Here is a 20,982-nt window from a genome sequence, read left to right as displayed (position 1 = left end):
TCCTATAGACATATGGCAATAAATAGCAATTTTTCCAGAAAGTAACAAAGAGCACACAGATTCCCAAATGCCCTTTTCAGCGGCAACTATAAATGAGCGCTGCTCAAAAGACTCTTAATTTTGTGGAAACATGCACTGAACTTCTCTGGATTTCAGATCTGGCCATGCAGTCTCTCTACAGTACTCACCACAGGCACCCTGAGCTTTGCAGGAACATCTCCCAGGCTAAAATCACAAGACGCTTTTCCTTCGGCAGGAGGCTGACACAGCTCTTATGTTCCCCATAAAATGGCCTGCGGCACATCTTGGAGTAGTACCTGTTCCATGCAGGAGAGGGCAGCTATATACACGCGTGCACACTTGGCAAATAAATTGACATGCATTTGGACACACTACTTTTAAGAGTCTGACTCCTCTGGAGGTTCAGACGCTGTTCATGATCACACTCTCATGTCAAGGAAAAATTCAATTATGGCATAATCAAACCTCAAAATGAATGCAAGTAGACTGATACTAAATTAAAGGAATGAAAAACGTGAAGTGGAAAAGCAACTGCGAAAGGCACAGGATATGCTGGTGGGAGAAAGAGGTTGAGCTTGGGAGAAAGCAGAGAACCACAGCAATTTATCCTTTCTTTAAGAGCTGACAGTACAAAATTTTATGTCAATATAGGCACCCACAAACATTAGATTTGGGGGGGTGGGGGGGGGGGTTGCGGAATGAGGTCCCTAAAGCATCCAAAGCTGAAATCCACAAGCCACTTTGTCATTGGACTCTGTAGCACTTTGACATCTAAACACCAGCATGTATTCAGATCTGGAGTATATTTCAACAGGAAGCTAGTGACACTTGAAAAGCATGAAAAGACTTCCTCCTAAAACTCTGTTTACTAAACTTTTACAAACATCTTTACTTCTATTTTTGGAAAATAACCCAACTTCTTCCCATAGCAGAATTATTTCCTGGAGGTGTTCATGTGGATTATGGTTTGGTGGGGTTTTTTTTCCCTTTTGGCCTGGAACTCACCGTGGTAACTTGAAGACAAAAATAATAATCTTCAATACAAAACACCAGAAATTTAACAAGCAGGATTTCAAGTGGACTACTTCACAAAGAGAAAGGAGCCAAGATGAGCTAAAACCAAGGAAACGCTCTCCAGGCACCTCTAGTGTGCCCAGTACAAGCACCACCAAGACATATTTAATGCACACCTTACAGCAAATTTACTAACAAATTAATTTAATAACAAATTTGTACTCAGACAGTTTATAGGGGAACCCTCACAGGTGCACCAAGAAGCCTGGCACATCCCAGAAAACCTTCTTAAGGGTGAAGTTTCACAGCTGGGGGAGGCAGGAAAACCCAGCATCCAGGAGTGCTCACCTCACTGCTAAAACAAATGCAGCCCTTGAGGCTAACGTGTTCTGCCAAACTCCAAAAAGTGTCACTCAGAAGGAAAGGAAGGAAAATTGGATCTGTGTTGATATTCACCTGCCTTGTGCATGGGCATGAAGCTGAATGGCATAAATCTAAGTGATTGTTTAAGTAAATGTTAACAGCCTACGCATTTAAACCAACAATTCAGTAAAACAAAAACCAAAAACAACCACCAGTAAAACGATACAATGAAAGAGCAGCTCAAATAAGCAGAGTACACAAAAAGATCTCTATTTCAGCAACTAAACTGTGGTAACTAGAGCTGTATCAACAGTACCTCTTAGTGGCCACAGTAATCTGCTACCAAAAAGAGGGAGGAAGGAAGGAAAAGAAAAAAGAAAAAAAAAAAAAAAAAGAAAAGAAAAGGAAAAAAAAAAAAAAGTAGAAGGATTTGGTACCATATCCTGGAATAATCTTGCAGAAATTGATCCAAAGATAGTGGCTCTTCCCCTTCATCTTTCAAAGAGATGTATGTGAATAGATATCACTCAGCCTGTGTTCTGTGTGCCACATGCCTGCACTTTCCAGAAGCCCTGCTAGCAAAACTCACCCCAGCCTTGAAAACTCGTATTTAGTATGTTTAAAAGTATAAAGCCCACTGGAAACATTTCAGATATGTAAAGTGAGATCCAAACCAAAGTAAAAAAACCTTCCTGTTTCTTTCCACGTGGGCTGGGGAAGGGGCAAATGGGGAATGGGATACATATATCCATTTACAGCGTGTGTAGACATTTAAAAATAACAAAGCATATTTTTGACATCCCTGTGCTTCATTTCTGCAAGCTGTGAAAGATTTCCAGAGAGCTGAAGCAATGACTTGTGGCCAGAAGAAGGTGGACTCTGAAGATGACAGAGGAAGGGGCAAGGGAACACTTTTCCTTGTCCTGCCTGGAGGATCAGTACACAGATCATGAAGCAGGAGGCATGGCCTCTAGAGCACACTGCAAAGGCAGTGCCTGTAGACACAAGGGATAAAGAATACAGTGGCTATTTTGGGAAGATCATGAGCGTACACTGCATTACAATTAAAGTAATGAAGAGTGGAAACAGTGAGAACCCCAAGTAAAATCTTCCCAGATGTAGCCACATAATTAGTGGAAGATACAGAATTAAAATCAGAACTGCTGCCACTCTCTACCGCATGAAGACAACCCAGGATACCCTTTCCCAAGGGCAATGTTACCGTGTAACATTTTCCAAACATGATAAGCTTGGAATTTAAATTGACCAAATTTGGATTTGTTCAATTTAATACAGAAATAAACAAGCTGACCACTAGCAAAGTTTAAATTAGTGTTTCTCTGGAAAACAGGAACATTCAAATGTCCTCTACCTATCATTTAACTGCAGGCTGGAGCGCTAAATTTCCTCTGACTCTACCTCATGCCTGTAAATCTTCCAGCCAGTCATTAACTGCCTGGTAAAGGACTGGCACCTCATATATTGTCACTTAATTATGCTATGCTACATTGGGCTTCCTAGGAGGCACTCATTTAGCACAAAAACACCTCTAAAGAAAACGATGTAGACAGACTGCCTGAGCCAGAGACGATGAAGAATGCTGCTGTCAGGGGAATAGAAATGACAACTAAAACAGCCTTTGGAATGGAAGGAGAAACGGTAGCGATGGAGAGAAAGAAACCAAGCATGGACATTTGAACCGTCAGCTAAACAGCAGCTGACAGGACATTTTAGATTTGGAAGGAGGGGGCAGAGGAGGAGGAGGAGAAGTGCACCAAAGTGGAAATAGAAAATTACCCTCCTGAATGAACGAGATGTGTTTGGAATGACTCACAGGGGAAGGCAAGTGCAAGCATCAGCAAGCTGAGAAGCTGACTGCGCGGTACCTTGCTCCTGAACCCAGTCCTCAGAAACGAGAGACGGCTGAATAAACACAATGAGAAAAACAGCCTGTTCTCACTTCCTACCTTTGCCACGCTGAAATGAAAACTCTCTCTGGGCACAGCCCTATGAGCATAAGGAAGGCACCACCAACTGCTGACTTCAACACAGGCAAAGGACATTCAGCACCTCAGAATTGTCCTTCCTTTTTCCCACTCCAAAGAGATGCTTGGATCTTTCCTGCTATGGAAGGAAAACCAACCCTGCTCTGGTACAATACACACTGGCTTCAGGACCTATTGCCAAAAATATCCATAAACTGAACATAAAAGAGCTGGATCTACCAGGGATATGAAACAGTACCAAGGCTGCCACGTGGCAGTAACACACACACACTTCTCTCAGCCACTGGAGCCACTGTGGATGTTGCCATGGATGGAGCATTTACAAAGAAGGCAGAATTGGATCTTTGGCTGCTCCACAGTTGAGAAGGATTTGGAGTATTCAGGATAACAAATGGCTGCAGCAGAAGTTTCCTCCCATCCCCTGGCTAAACTTTATTTCCCCTCTCCTTTGTAAACAGCAGCATTTCTCAGTCCCAGTAACATCCCCCAAACTGGAAACCACCACCTTTCAAAGCATAGTTGCAACTGCTGTGCTTGGCAGCTTACACTTAACTCTGGTGTCATTCAGCTACATCAAGTCACTGGACAAAGTCAGGAATTATGTGGAAATTGCTAGTGATTGCTAACATTCAAGTAAGATCTTTATCCCCCACAAAACCAAGTTTGCATTTGATATTACCAAATTTAGGGTGGTGCAAATCAAGGTGGTAATTTAGGTTCAGAACCTAAGGTGCGTATACATCCCTAACTGGCTTGAAAAAATTTCTCAACTTTTTTCCCCTCATTTGTCATTGATAAATTCATGGTTTCTACTTGGGAAGAAATCCCGCTTCCTAAGAAAACACAAATAATGTGGCGGGCAGTGAGAAATTTGATTTGCTCCATATCTTTCTTTGATACAACTCCTGAAGACTGCTCAGGAAAAGCATGTTTGAATCCCTGGATAGTAAGGAATTAGGGGCACACTTGTCTGCACAAAACTGTATGTTTACTATCATCACTGCAGATAAGGAGCCTCCTCAGAACTGAAGGTGTTCGCTGAATAACTTTGTGTTGGTACCTGCGCAATGAAGCAGGCACTGTTAGACATGCAATTGCCTTACGTGCTACTGAAATAATTACTACAAACGGCGCTTAAAGGATTTCTAAAACAAGAGGCAGCACTGGTGTGTGTTCCTCTGAGCTGGGGAAAAGAAGTGACTTGAAATCTATCCTTTCCCTTTCCTTATCTCCACATCACTTTGCCAGCAAAGGTCAATTACATGCTCGCAAACAACCAGCTCATAGAATTTGCACTATTAGCGAAACCTTAGTCACCAGTTCCGGCTGCCTGCAAGTATAAAAAGCAGCAGCACTGCAAGCCTGTGTTAGAGCTGGTCAGGAAATTATACCCCACTTCCCAGCCCACACAAAAGCATTTTAGGAAAATGAACAATTTCCAATTTAATCGGAGTTTCCAGTTTACATGCAGAGTTAAAGTTTGTTTGGTTTTGGCAACTAAGCCCTTTCTTCAGTTCAGTAAGTTTTAGTGTTTTTTGAAGACAGCCTAGAAATTCAACCCAAGTGGAAAGTTTTCATTTAAGTTTTTCATTTCATCAGAAAATGTTATTTCTCCCATCCCACAGACTTTTGACCAAATTAACCAACCAGCCTCACAGGAACAGTCCCTTTCAACACACAGGACTTGTACCTTCGTACTTATTATTACACACTTGGTTCACATTGTACTGCTCACATCCAAGAATCAAAATCCTAAATATTTATCCTGGGCTTTTTTTCCTAGTATTACTTGCAGAGGTTGAAATCAATTTTTAAAACTTATTCTAAACTAGGGGAAATATGTTTTGAAACTTTCATTGTAAATGTCATGGAACAATGCTGATACCAACATTTTGGACAGCTTTTTACATGTACTAACAGTACACAAAATCTGAGGAGATTAACATCTCACTGCAAAACTAAAGGCATATGACAAGGCTTCAAATAAATTACAGCAGTATAAATCTGCTCTGTTTTCAGGTCACTGAGATCTCTGGACACACCCAAGGGTTGTCTTTGTTTCTTATTATAGGGAAAGAGAAGGTAAATTCACACAAAGGTGCTGCATACAGGAGTCTTCAGATCTTAGAATAGTTCCACTCTTAAAGAAGATGAATATACAAATACATACATATATACATACATACATACATACATATATATATATATATAAGATGCAAACACAGTAATTGCCAGTCAGACTTTGTATCTTTCAGAAGATATTTGTGTTCCTTCGGTGGACAGAAATGTCCCTCAGTATCTGGTAGTTTTCAATCATAACTGTCAAAAACTGCACAAATCAGAAGCTGCAAGTTTTAACACTTTAAAATTATATTTGTCTGATCTCCTCAGTGCAATGTTTTCCTCCATTTTGATCGCAACTTCAGCCTACAAACCTCTGTCAAAACTAGCAAACTGAAGATGGGGTAAGATAATAAAAATCAGCAAGAAACTGTTCTGTGTCTACTCCCTAACATGGATACCAATTCCATGGTTCCCTATTCTTTTTTCATAAATTAATGTCCCAGACACCCCGAACTGCAGTTGAGTTTTGGAGGCAGTCAAATGCATTGGCCCAGCAACATGATGGGATCTTCAGAGCAAAGACATGCTGGGCTGGGACTTACTGTTAATGGAACAAATTCTCAGTGGTCAAATCCCACCAGCTCTACTGGAGCTACATCACTGAGGATTTGGTCACATTATTTTTATGTTTTTTCCTCTGCTGCTTCCTTAACCACAGTTTAAGTCTCTTACACTTTAGTAAATAATTTCCACTTGGAGAAAATGCAGGCCCAGTTTCTAAGGAAAGATAAGGACTGTTGCATTAAATGGTGTGAAAATAAATCATCTTCCACAGTACTTCCCTCAAAGTCTCACTGTGCCTGTTAGAAGAGCAAATGATACCTGTGGTAAATATCTGAACTTAACTATTATCTGTGATGGATACACATAAAGCAGTTTAAGCAATTTTTATTGCAAAAAAAAATACATATTTAAAAGAGATTTAACAACTGCATGACAAGTTATATGTTCTGTAAAATACTGCTTTATGGAATATGCTCAGGTCATCCCAAAAGGGGAGAAAAATCATAACTATTTTTCCTTGCTTTGCTTTGAAACAGTAAATATTTTCACCCTGATGGTCATTAAAGTGCTCACTATATAGACATTACTTATTCCAGCAGCCACAGTTAAGTCACATATGTACTGTACTTTATCCTTGTATTTATTAATATTCTACAGAAAGCTGCATGTTCCTATGTTAGATCACATTTTATTAATCTATGCTGAAAAATATGCACCTCACATTTGGCAAAAAATTAGGCAGGTAATCACTTTAAAAATGCACCATATTTCAGAATGGTCATGGATATCAAAAATACACTTTATCCCTAGACGTAGTTTAGCCCAAGTCTCCTCGTCTCATCAATAAGAGATTTATTAAGTACTTCCAAAAGGGTTTCTCTATCACAATTCCTAGTCAAACACACAAGGAGGATGGTACATTTAATGTTATCACTCAGGAAACATCATGTCTTATACCAGTAAACCAAGACTCCCGAGGACAAAAGGAAGGGGGGGGAAGAGCCCATAAACCTTTAAAGATATGTCAAATAAATCTCATTATTATAAGAAACTTGACATCATATACGAGTCTTTGATAAAAGCAATATTTCACTATAGATACTTGCAAACTCTAATAAAAATCAATTTAGACCTTCCAAAAGACTATTATAGAGTGGATACAAATGAGAATTAAGGACAGAAGATTATTAAATCCTGTCTCTAATATATGCTAAAGAGCAGAATGTCATAAGTTGAGTGTAAAGCAAGCTTATAATGGATTTATCATGCTTACCTACTCATAGCATCAAACTGCATGAAGAAGTGGTAGTCATGGAACACAAATCAAGCAAAAAAACCTGCATGATTTGAAGTAATTTAGTGAAATGACAGAGTAATTAGATTGCATTCTCCCAGAAATCAAAGTGGCACTTGGGCTACAGAGATTTTTTACAGCACATATTCAGTGTTTTCCAGATAAACATGCTAACCAAGGTTCTTTAATCTTTTTGAGGAGTCTTTGTTTTGTCATCAAAATTAAAAATGATAGTAATAAATCATTGTTTTGTGGCAATATTCCTATTTTTTCACAGCTGAGGATGCTTTTATCTGGCAAAAAAAAAAAAAAAAACAACCTAAGATAATCTCACATTGAGTAGAATGTGTAGGCTTGTACAGAAGTATCACAACACAAGAGAAGAAATGTCCCTGTGCTCAGGTTCAAACTGAACCTCCGTGGGAGTTCAAGTGCAAATTATGTAAAACTCATTGGTTAAAGTCTACATTCCCACATTACTACACAAAGCGCAAGTGAAAACAAACTTGCACTATCAATTCAGCATCACAACTCTCCAAGGCTGGCCAGTCCTGGGGTCCTCCTCAGCCTTTGCATCAGGAACTATAGGAAACAACAAGGTACTGTGGATTATGGAATCATTCTCCTAGAACCATGCGACTGGAAAACACTGTGCTTCAGCTAAGGTCTTGCCAAATCCCAGACTGACACGTGTCCAAGGGGCTAGATCAGTTGCATAGACTTAGCTAACCACCTGGAGACATCTTCATGACTATGAATTTTTCCTTCAGAAACCACCAAGGCCACTGTGATTAAACTCCATGGTGCCACAGAATTTGAGCACATGCAAGCAGATATTTCTGCTCTGGCTTTCCCTTACCCATTCCTCTGGTATTGAGTATCATGCCTTGCATTGTGCCCTGAGGCTTCAAGTAAAGTTACAAATCTGGCCTGGGAATCAGTCTTTTCTTTGCTAGGAGGGATTTCAGAGCCTGTATTTGCATACAACCTGGAAGAATACAGTCCATACCAGGGTATCTCCACAGCATCCCCTACTACATGTATGCTAGACCTTTCCCTGAAACCAACAGCCAAGAGACAACTTTGGAAAAGCTTTCAGAAGGAATTTGGTATACTTGAGTCCTCTCTGGGGAAGGAGCAACCCACGGGGCTTGTTGCAGGTCAAAGCTTCCAGCCATGATTGCTCTAAGTCCAAAATATGCACCAAAGCACAGAAAAAAGTCTTCTCATATGAAGTTTGTAGAAATAGGGGTGTTTGAAATGTCCATGTTGAAATCAAAACCAAGCTGAACTTCTATAGTTTAAAGCTCTGCTCCACAGCCAAATAGAAATATAAGCCTATCATATATAAGCCTATCATGTGTGAATGAATTCTGAATTATTTAAGCTGGCTTAAAAATTTAAAATGAAAATCAAGCACCCCTGAGCAAAAACTAAGAATAGCCTAAAGTTTCACAAGAGAAAAAGCTTTACTTCCAAAACTTGGAAACAGCCTTTGGTATTTTTGGTTGTTTTTATCACCTCATGACAAACGAATCCCTTTGATTTTTAATAAATCCAGTTGTATTTTCTACAGTTTGTATGGCTGACAATTCTTAAAAAAAAAATTTTAAAAAAAATCAACTTCAAATACACCAAGCTCAAAATAGAATTTTGGAGAAGATCATTTTTATATGGAAGTCATCAAATCACAGAGAAAACTATTTTTGCAGCCTGTTGTTCTCCGGGGCTTGCTCTTTGAGCAACTTTTCCAAGAGCAACATTGGTTCTGTTTGCAATTCATCTCTCCAGTGAGCATTTCTAAACTTGAAGAAGTGGCAATGGGGGAAAAAAAAAAAGAAAAAAGGAGAGGCCAGAAGATAAAAATGCGGACATATTTAAAACAGGGGTCCTACAGGAATGGCAGGGTTCAGCTTTGTGTGCATGTGAATGTATTTTAGATTTAAAGGAAGTCTTGCTTACAAGGGAAAACCTCTGGCGGTGTGAATTATATGAGCCTAACTTCCTCCAGTTTGGCAGGGCAGTGAGAGCCCTGCGGAAGGCAGCCACTGTGGTTTGACTCTCACTGATAATAGACCCTCCCTCCACCCCCTGAAAACTCAGCACTCTAAAAATAAGAAGGAAGCAAAAAGAGAGCCATTTCCTTGCCAACACCAGTAGCTGGGAGGCCTGGAATGATGCCATTAGATACCCTGCTATTTATTGCCCATTTCCACCCCATAGGAAGCTTGGGGAAGTAGTTGCCAAAAGAAAAAAAAAAAAAAAAAAAGGCAGGGAGAAAAATAAGCCTTCCTGTTTCACTTAACATTTGACAGGACAAAGTCAGATAATTCTAGCTCTACATTTTGCACGTTCTTGCCCACAGTTGTTTTCCTCCAGAGGTTCCTTCTGAAAACAAACAAGTTTTATACATCACTGCTTTCAAAGCAAACACAGGAAGTATCTTCTCCAGTCTCCTTTGCTGCTTTACTCCCTCTTCACTGGGCATTTTCATTCTGGACAGCACAAAACCAGTAGCATTAAATATATATGCTCATTAGTTCAGTTTCCTTCAAAAATTACTTTTTCATCAATACCAAAAGTTTTGCAAGTTAGATATGGTTTTTACAAGTTGTCTCAAATCAGAAACACAACTCTGGGGAAAGGAGTGGGAAAAGAGCAATTAACTGAAGATAACATTATTTGTTATGTCCTCTCTGTCCAGATCAGACAGGATCCAAATTGGTCTCCTCTCTGCCCAAAGAAGGTCAAGCCAACAAGGCTAGAAAGGTGCTTCAGCACTTTCTCCTAAAGTTGTTCCACTTTATTTAAATTAAGGATCAATTAAGAGATCAAGACAAACTATTCCCTGGTGGAGCTAAGCTAGTCACCTAGTTTGGGCTCTCCAAAGCCTGCTCCTTTGAGGAGCTACGATTTAACACCAGAAATGACAATAAAATAGAAAAACTTTCAAAGCTGAGATTAGGTGAGCGTCTGGAAACATGTTTCAAGCGTCTGGTCCAGACTGAAGCTGGCTAAGAAACAGTGCTGATAGAGCCCAGTTCCACTGCAGAGGCAGTCCAACCAATGATGTAGAAGGGTAACCACCCATCTTCTCCAGCCAGGCCACCAGTCTGAGCAATCAGGACTGGGCAGATTGAATCCTGCCTGACCCACTGCCTACAAACATGCCACAGGACAATAGAAACTGCATATGGTGGGAACATGTGAAAATGCATCACCCCAGGACAGGGTGGGAAGCAAGTTTCTTGTCCTGCTAACTTTTTTAGGATTACAACAACAAATTCTTCTGCACCAGGACACAAAAGAGGAGACAGAGTGGGAGATGTACTCTCCAACCCCTCCTCTGAAAAAGAGGCATCCACACAGGACAGCCAAAAGCCCAGTAGTCAGAGCTTGTAACAGTGAAGAAACAGGAACCTGAGAATCAGGACCTCATGTTTGGCAGGCACATCTCCTGCATTCCCAGGAAAAGTTTTACCCTCTGGGGTATTGGCTATTCTGAGCTCTCTGTTCTGGCTTTCTACAGGAATCCGGTGCCAGATCACAGAAAATTTTCCACGCAAAAGTTTCATCCAAAGCGACAAGTTTCCATGAAAAGTTTTGACAAAAAAAATGTTTTCTTGGAAAATTCCTAGCAAGCTCTAATCTTCACGTTAAATCATGGCCATGGATTTACAGCAGTGTGCTGCACACATGCTGACTGAAGCCTAGTAAAACTGTACTGAGTTCTGGTTCCTCCTCCTCCCCTCCTTTGGGACTTGTAAAATCTTGCATCCTCTGGGTCCTATATAACCTCCGGGTCAAAAATGGAGTTCTTTTTTTGTTATTAATCAAACTCCTGTTATTTCCCTGGAGCAAAGCATCAAGACCTAGGTTTTTGTAATTTTCCCTTTTGTTTTCACCTAGTCATACCAAGCAATTCCCCCAGCAGGGATCATCTAAGATATCCTCCCCGGGTGGCACAGACTTTGCAGGCACAGAAGGTTTTCTGTTACTTGCAAAGGGTTACGAGCAACTGAAAATTCTTCCCTTGCTCCCTGCTGTTTTGGAAGAGCAGTGCCATCTTCAAAATAAACAGGGACAGTTGAAAGCAGCCATGAATCTCCCTCCAATGCAGAGCACAATCTCATGGAAGCTGCTTCTGTAAATGCAAGGGTTTGAATTGCAATTCTCAGCTTTAATAGGATTTCTGCTTGCATAGAAATTAAGTTATGCTTAAAGCATAAGTTATGCTCTTGGCACCTTTCAGTTTCAAGGGGAAATGGCATTTTTCTTCCATGAGCAGTAAAGATCAGGAGGCAGTCTAGCCCCCCACACTTTAAGGTTTTTAGAAGGATGTTTTCCTGTTCTTTCCAAAAAGCCTGCAACCTTGCCACTCACAGTCCCATTATTCCCTTCTTTCAAAGGACAGCACTGAGGACTCAGGACAAAACTACCTCTGACTGTGTCGTCCATTCTAGAAACTCCAGATCCATGTTAAATCTGGGCTGAAGTACAACACAGTTGTCATACTGGCAACTATAAACTTATGAAAATCATACATTTCTACGTGCAACAGACAAAGAACAGAGACTGATGGCTAATCTGGCTTGAATTATCTCATATTTGGTGTAGTCCAAGTGCAAGCACGTGGAAAGTTCCCCTGGAGCAAGTGCTGCGCAGTAATGTTGTTTCACTGCAACTCATCTGCATGCTCAACCTTTTCACTTGGAGCTATGGCTCAGACAAGACACAGTGTCGACCTGACCTTCACAAGAAGGAGCTGAAGGAATTGTGAGCCCTCAGTCTCTGAGCAGAGATTTCTTTCCAGCCAGGTATTCAACCCAGGACTGTTCATTTTTAAATATATCTCTGAACAGCCAGTGTGCATGTGAAACATACCTAGGAGGGGAATATATATGGGAGCTGTTCAAGTTTCACATATAACCAACACCACTGACTTGCTGTGTCAACTGTGTGTGAAGAACACATGGTTTTCTCTTACTTGAAAATAATCAAGACCTGTGATGCCCAAGCTTTAATCCACATTCTCTCCCAGCAATAAATCCTGAGAAATCAGTGTCAGTAAAGAGCTACTACAATATGCATGTTGCAGATGTATATAGTAATTGCCAACGGATTGTGGCACCTCCCAATTTCTGTGCAGTACAGTGGAATATGGAAAAGAAAATATTTTCCATATTACAGTAGAATATGGAAAAGAAAATATAAACCTCTTTTCCTTATGCTATCAAAACCAACTACTCTGCTGTCTCACTCTCCCTAGCTGATAGCACCCTGCATTTTTACACTGTTTGTACTTGCTCTGCTTAGAATTCAATTTCCTCTGGTGATCTGCATGCAGGCAAATATCGCCCAGGGCACTAATGTATATTTGTTCTTCTTGAATTGCACACAGAAATATTGTTGCTATGCGGCGAGCACAAAACAATCCAGAAGTTACCTGACATCCTCCATCAAACATTAGGAGTCATCAAACTTAATTTCCCCTTTGTGCCATAAAACACCAAGAGGAAGCTTTAATAGATTGTATTATGTAATGGTTCTACAAAAATAGCAGGCCAGCACTGGAGCACTTCCTTCCTGAGGCCCAATAACCTATGCTGAAAGGATACACACTGGTTTCCCTGGCAACCGCGAGAGATGACACTAGGGGAAAACCAGTAACAAAAGGACCATTTTTTGCTTAGTAAAATAAGGTCTGGCTTCAAGCTTGTGATACAGTGAATACAGAGTGCCTGACAGAGAACTGGTTAATAATTCTGCTCAGGTCCCAGTGACCTTGCAAGACTGTTAATGCTTTTCATTTCTTCTTCTACTGCCTATGGGAAAAAAAAAAAAAAAAAAAAAAACAAAAAAAAAAAACACCACACAACCACACATACACACACACACCCCCCCCAAAAAAACAAAAAACCCACCAACACCACAACAGCAAACTCACTTCAGCAACTATTAAAATTTTAAATCTTTTTAAATTAAAAAAAAAGGGGGGGGGGAAGAAAATTAAAAGAAAAAGAATACATTTAATGTAGGACTGTGTCAGAGATGGATCTTACCTCCTAGCATTTCTACATTTCTCCCCTCCACTTGCACAGACCACAGGACTTTCACTTTTTGGTTCAAAAAACTCCTTTCTACTTCCAAGCCTGCCATGCTCAGAACTCCATCGTCCAGCAGACAGCTGTTTTCAAGACAGGGCCTTTGCAAGTAACCAAAAAAACAAATTCCCTTCCCAAAAAAACCTCACAGTGGTACAATACCACACTAAAGGCACAACCCAATGAGCTAGAACACTTAATAAGATCATCTCTCTTGCCTTATTTCAGCCTTTCCACAGCCCCACGCTCCCACAAGGAGCCAGAGAGAAAAGTGACAAAAATGGTTTTTATTTCAGTCCAACCATAAGGGCTGGAAGTTTCCTTGGGGCATAACCACATAAGCTTATTCTTGTCGCCTTCAGCTTTCCCTGGGCAATTTTTAACCCTTGCTTGCTGCAAGAGTTCTTGCTGAGGCAGCTCCCACACCAACAAGTCGCTTTCTTCACTTGTCCCTCAGAAACCCCTGGCACATTAGGGTGTCACACAGTGCAGTGTCAGTGGGCAAATCCATGTTTTTGAGAAGATTTAAAAAAAAAAAAAAAAAAAAAAAAAAAAAAAAAAAAAAAAAAAAAAGAAAAAAAAAAATCAGTTGTTTTCTCCACAATCTGGAAAGCAGCTGTCTGAGGCTCATTTCCAGTCTTTTTGGAAAATTCCCTTCCTCCTCCTTGTCAGTCAATAATGGGAGGAAACGCATTTGAACAGGAAACGTAGCGGCACATAACTCTCCTGCTCAGCAGCTCCACCATCTTGAAGCTATCCCGGGCTCCTCACGCAAGCAAGAGAAATGTAACATATCCTGCTGAGGAGGAAACCCAGGAACAGAGACACTACAGCAACAGGTATCCTAGCTGGGAAGCTATTTCTGTCATTATAGCTCCCTTGCTAAAAGCATGTCTTCAGTCTTCAAGTGGATATTTGGATATTCCTCTTCATTTCCTCTTGGAAGTGAAAAGCTGTTTGCTGTGGCTGTATTTCAGCGAGGGATTAAGTCACCCCTAGGTGTTACCTGCTTCACAGGATCACACACGTTCCTTTAGACCTGTTCACACCAGCTGAAATTCTCCCCTACGCACAAGGCCAAGCCATTACATAACTTTTTTAGGAGGTTAAACAGGATTTGAGGAGTGTGTAAGGCACTGTAGCTGGATAAATTTCCCTCAAGATGATTTAATTCTGACACACTAACCCTTTTAAACACGTACATGGCCTTTATAAAGTGTCCAGTTTAGGTGGAAACTGGTAAGAAACAAATTCTTCTGCCACCTTCAAGGCGGTTTCATTCAGATTCTCTTGTGCACAAATTCTGCCCAATTCTGACTGGGAAATGGTCACCAGAGCACTGGTGCAATCCTCTGTGGCTCCCAGCCCTAAAGTTAGCAAAGACACAAGACTCTACAGAAAGGTAGCAATAGACCACACAAGGTAGCACAAGGACAACTGTCCCAGTGGAGTTCAGCTCCATTAAATCCAATTGCCCAGCGGGGTACGCCCTCATCTAACGTGGAACAGAGCCTCTGAATGGTGCAGAAGCAGCAGCGAGGGAACCTGGCACAGAGCTCCAAGAAGCGAAGAGCGCAGCACCAGCACAGTGCCTGCGTGTCCCCATGCTCGCCCAGTGGCACAGTTGGTGGGTAGGGAGGCAAATGGAGTAATCCCTCAGGTGTCCTACAGCTCCTGCTCCTACCTGGGAGCTGACAGCCCAGCAGCCACATTTGTTAACTTCATTGCAGCCTTCATTAGCCTGGAGAGAAAACCTTCTCTATCAGAAACGCCTCGCACACTGCCAATCAACTACTAACAGTGCCTGCTCCTACCCCTGACAGGATGCCAGCTCATGCACCGTTTACTTGCAGCCCAGTTACTTAGTTACTATGCTAATTAAGCACCTAAGTAGGTGGTGTATTAACATGTCAGGATTTCAAAAGTTAATATGAGCTCAATGGGCATTTCCACTTCCGAGTCACGCTGAGCAGCACAGGAATAATTAAACCAGCTATAAATGCCTCCAAAATGTAAGGCTCATTGTAAGACAGACTGCTCATCTGAATTTTAAGGGCAAAAGCAAACAACATATCTGCCTCAAAATATTTTAAAACAATAAAGGACAATTCACAGTCAGAGAGAGTCAAGCCTACAAAATTACCTCCAATATACTTAAGACAACAAAAAATACAGGGAACACGCAGCAGTCCCGAAGCAAGCTGTAACGAGGTGAAACCGACACCTCAGAGCATGCCAAGGCAGGTTAGTGTTGCCAATTAGAGCAAGCTGAACTTGCAGCCACTAGTACCTGCTCACTGCCCTGCAGACACTGCTGGCAGCAGGCTGTTAACATTTAACCAGGGCCCTGGGGCTGCTGCGGTGTCTTGGTGAGCCTGTGGAAACCAGCCCAAGCTCCCAGGCTTCAGGCTGCACCTATGGGTTCAACACACACAACCATGGCACTCTTGGAAGACGACAGCAGCAACTTCCTACGGGATCTGTCCAGCCAGGAGCTAAGCATGGATTGGAACAATTAGGCTAGTAGTGATCCTGGCAATGATGGTAAGAATTAAGGACAAATGTTTTTTACTCTCAAATTAGGCATTTTCCCACACCAGAGAGAGCAGGAGCCCCAAAGGCAGGTGAAGCTTTTGATGCTTTTGGGTTTGAAAGAGTATATTTTTCAAAATAAAGTGCATGTCAGGATCAGGTGCTCCAGATTTACATGTTAATCCTTCCAGTAACAAGGTCACAGCTGTTTAAAACAGGTGCCCATGCTGTAATATTTTCTCTTGTGGAGAAGGAGGTTAAGTAAGAGCTACTACGCTGTCTCAGAAGAAATCGCCCGTCCCAACAGCCTGTCCCCCAGGGGTGGTAGAGAGCAGATCTCTCAGAAGGAGCACAGGAACTGGGTGAGCACACACAATACCTCCTGGCAGTCTCCCAGCAGCCAACCATTTGAGGATCAGAGACTTCCTGTGCCAGACTCCTTTTTATCTATTTAGTCACCCTCAATTAATTTCTCTTTCATGAACCTGTCCAGTTGACCTTTGTACCCATAAAGCACACTATCTCGTTGCTCTAAGTGGATAGACAGGTATCCATGGTATGTGAGGCAGCAGCATTTTACTGCTACTGAAGGGAGGAAACTACAAACCAAGAGCTTTTGCAAGGCTGCCTGCTTAACACAACTTGTAATTTTCCCAGCACTGCCCCTACCGTGCAGACTACGTGATGGAATCAATGAGGTGGGATAAAGCTGGACATCTCAACGCTACCAGATTTGTGGTGTCACAACCATTAGAAGCCTGAAAACAATTCAGGATTCCAAAGGCTTTTTGATGGCTGAAATCAGCCTCTAAAGTATCTTAAAGCGAGCAGTAGCATCCCTATTTAAAGCTCTGTAAAGGTGCCTCTGCAAGATGCATCAGAGGACCACATGGAGAAATTAATTTCCTTAGCTCCAAATCCACAAGGAAGGAACCAGTGACTGAAATAATTGAATAGCAATCTTTCATTAGTAAAAAAAAAAAAAAAAAAAAAAAAAAAAAAAAAAAAAAAAATTACTAAAAGCTTGTTGTGATAACATTAAATGAAGACAGAAAGAAATTAAACACTTCAGACACGCTACCATGACTTTGAGGCCAAAGTTCCATCAATTCTCATCACAGCAAGAAAGATCTCATAAGACAAAAATAAACCCACCAGGACCATCAAAGCAAAAGTTACTGTCTCTTGTCACTACTGAAATATTCACCCATAACCCTCCTCACTGGTGTGCCAGCAAGAACTGCAGTACTTAAGTCCTACTCATGCACTGAAAACAGCCTTTAAGTGGCATTAAAGTGAAGCAAAGCAACCATGCAGACCCCTTGGATGGGAGGGAATTCTGCCATCTATGCTCAGCATCTGCCTCTGCTCAAGGGATCACCTTCTGTTACTGTGTGCAGCAGCTGAGCAAAGCACCTTTCCCCACTGCAGGCTTTTTCCATGGTGAAACTGAGGCATCACCCAAACTAGTCCCCTGATCACAAAGAATCACTGTCCCTGTTAAACAGATTCAAAATTAACCCAGGAACTGGAACTCAAGAACCCAAGCTGGAACTTGAAGACTTAAAAAAAGCTTGGAAGATCTCTGAAGGGAAGCCCACAAGAGGATGGATTCTTGAAGACCCCTATTTTATTCACTCTGCATTGAGCAACTCTGAGTGTAAACCAGAAATTTATAAACCCGGTCCCAGAACAAATACATTATTAAAAAGAAAAAACATGTCACAAACACTTAACAAGACCCTTCTGAGAATAAAACCATGGAAAATCCCCTAGCACCTTCATTCTCTTGCCTGGAACATAGGTAGGCAATGCTTTTGCTGTCTGCAAATGGGAGGGAAAGGTCACGATCTCACCCTTGCTCTGCACCAGTGCACACACTTCATTCTTGGTAGGGATGCTTGTGCTGTCTCTCTGATTTACACTCTCCAGAGACTCCTGGAAGGAGTGGAGTCTCTGGAATCCTGTCTGAGCCAGCCCAAGCAGTGTAATGATTCCTAGAGCATGTAACCCAAGAATACCATCCCCTACTATGCCTCCAAAAGCCTTCCACATGCAGATATTCACATACTCTGAAAATAGAAATCCTTATGCCTAGAAGCACATCTCACATATTAGTTAGTTTCTATCACTGGAAATGTTGAGGAGGCTGCCAGTTATAAGGCACACTATGAATCAAACCTGAAATAGGCAGAGAAAATAATGGATGATTTTTTTTTTTTTTTTTCTTAAGGCAAAATGAGATCTTATGTGTCCAGCACTGAGAACTGAGTCTACCTAAATCACAAAAAAGCTCCATGTTCCCTGCTGCTCCCAAGTATAAGCTGTACTCCAAACAGATCCTGTGCAGTTAGCTGTTACTTCCTTCAGGCAACTCCTGCAGGGAAATTAATTCTGTTTCCAAGTTACATCTTCTGGGCTCTTTTTGCATGTTTGCTCTCAGATATTCAGCACATCAAGGCAAACATTTGGAATAAAGCCTTGGGTGCAAGCCACATTTGTTGCTAAATAAACAAAGCCAATGCTACAAAAAACAATCATGCTTCAAGGGATAAAGCAACTCGGGTTTTTGGCCAAAGAAACACCCAGCCCCTCATTGTACCCCCCATTTGGGAAGATACCTGGGCAAGTGATCCCACTGCTGCCTGAAACACTGATAAAGGGCAAAGGCTGGGAGCGCCAGGAGAGGAGATAAGCCATTGGACTGACCTAGCAAATCACACCCTTTGTGCGGTGCACTTCCTGGGGATTAGAAACAGCTCTTCCCATTCTCTCTAAACTCAGATAAATAAAGAGTGATGGATTTAGAGCTTTTCAAGTGACAAGAGCAGGAGGAAAGACAGTCCTGTAGTAACAGGCTTTAACGAGGGCGCTATCAGCTGACATAGGGACCCGTATATTGGCTTATTGAGCAGATTCCTCCCACAAACGGTGACAATAGCTTGTTCCCTCACACACAGCTCCAGTAAAGCTTTAGTACTTCCTCTATCCGTGTTTCTGACTAATTAAAACAAAACAAAACAAATCCTACCACAACAAAAAAAAAGCCAACACCGTCCTGAAAAGGCCAACCTACAACACAGGACTGGAGGGGAAGAGATTAATTTTCAGGGCTGTAACCCCTTCATGAGTCTTATCTGGTCTCAAGTATCTGAAAAATACCTGACACCCCATGACAATATCCAAGTACTGAAATGTCAGTACAACGCTGAAAAAGGGGCAATAGTAATGTTGCAGGTTGCACAGGACAAAAACTGTGCAAATAGAGAAGAGCAAAGAGCTGGCACAGAGCACTTCAACCCTCTCCATGGCACCTGTTCTTACTGAAGAAAAAACAGCAGTACTACTTGAGCATTCTGAAGGAGTGGAAATGGCAAAACTGAGCTGTAACATTTTCACAAAAATATTTTGCACTTTTTCTTCCAGATGTTCCCACACTCTCCATCTAAGCTGAACAGAACACTCACAAAAAGGTTTGTGGTTACAGCAAAAGTAAACCCATTATCAAATTTCTCTGGGACTGTCCTGGAAGTTTACATTGTAAGAGGAAAATCAAATTTTATGCATCTGATTACGAACACCACACATCTCAAAGTAAACATGGCCAGCCTGATTTGGGAATATCTGGGACAGAAAATGTTCAACAACTGTAGGAATACACAGGGGGTATCGTAAAAGAACTATGAATTCTGTCAGCTTATTTTCACAGTTCTTACTCACTGGAAACCACCCTTGTTTTTAGTTTGGTTCCTTTAAGTTCAGCACTTGTCTGATTAAAAGTTTTGTGCTCAAATATAGCTGACAAAAATGGGTACAATATTCTATAATTCTCTACAGATGGATAAAGAGTTCTCTCTATCATGCTTCTGAAAATCCCTCTGTGCAATTCAACAGGTGTATCAAATATTTCCAATGACCCTCTCACAGTCATAAAAGAAGAAAAGAAAATTAAGGGCAAAAATTTAAATACTACAGCTGGAGTACAGAAAGCTAAAGTTAGTAACAGATTTTGGACAAAAAATATAAAATATGTTTTGTAAAAGTGTGGAAGAAATTAAGTCAGCTCTAGACCAAAAGATGTGTGTACTGGGATCTGACAGGTTTTTTCCTTCCAGGAGTCAAAAAAGTCTTCTCACTGGAAAAGAAGTTTCATAACTTTAGAGCAGATCAGTCAAGCAGACAAATACATACACGATGGCCACTAGAATTCCTGGTAGTTTCTACCAGAATATGTATCAGCAAATGGTCTCCAAGATTTCAAGACAAATGGATTTGAGTTGCAACAGTGAATGAATGAAGTCAGTGAAGAAAAGGCATCCCATTCAGTGTATTTGCCCGCTTTGAAAGGTCTGAAACCAATGAAGATCCCAACAACTATCCTAGGAAATAGGTGTTTTCTCCAAGCACTTTTGTTGGTTTAAACAAAATTGTTAATTTTGCTCAACTTTGAGATTCAAGTAAACTAAAAACCTCAGAATTATTCTCAGGTCAAACCCATGAGATCCAAAGAAAAGGGCCTAATTTCACATAGTTTTGGTATTGAATCATGTGGTAAAGCTGGGCTCACACAGTAGTTTTTAGGACAACATGTTTACCCAAAACTGGATAAACAAAATCTGTGAGGACTTCAACCACACGTGCATTTTTAACGAGTTCGTTCTTGGCAGAGATGGGGGCAACTCCCATCAGTTTGAACGGAAAACTCACCTGTTTATGCCAGGACTGGCTTTGTTCTCCAGCACCTGCAGACACAAGGCAGAGGACCAGCATCCCCACAGTGAACTGAAGGTTCACACCTTGGTGAGGTCACTCTTTTTGATGAGGTGGACAGTAGTGGTCAACCAGGATGGGGGCTGGTGTGTTTTCAGCAGTATTCAGCAGACACTGTCTCATATTTAAGAAAAAAAAAAGAGCACTCCTTCTGTCCATCTTAAGGACTTGTTTGGAATTATAAAGACATATGGTATTTTTAGAGGCTGAAACAAACTGACTCACACTCACCACTGCCAATTGAGAATAA

The sequence above is a fragment of the Hirundo rustica genome, chromosome 5 (assembly GCF_015227805.2).
Source record: "Hirundo rustica isolate bHirRus1 chromosome 5, bHirRus1.pri.v3, whole genome shotgun sequence".
NCBI lineage: Eukaryota > Metazoa > Chordata > Aves > Passeriformes > Hirundinidae > Hirundo > Hirundo rustica.
Note: the sequence above shows the minus strand (reverse complement) of the source record.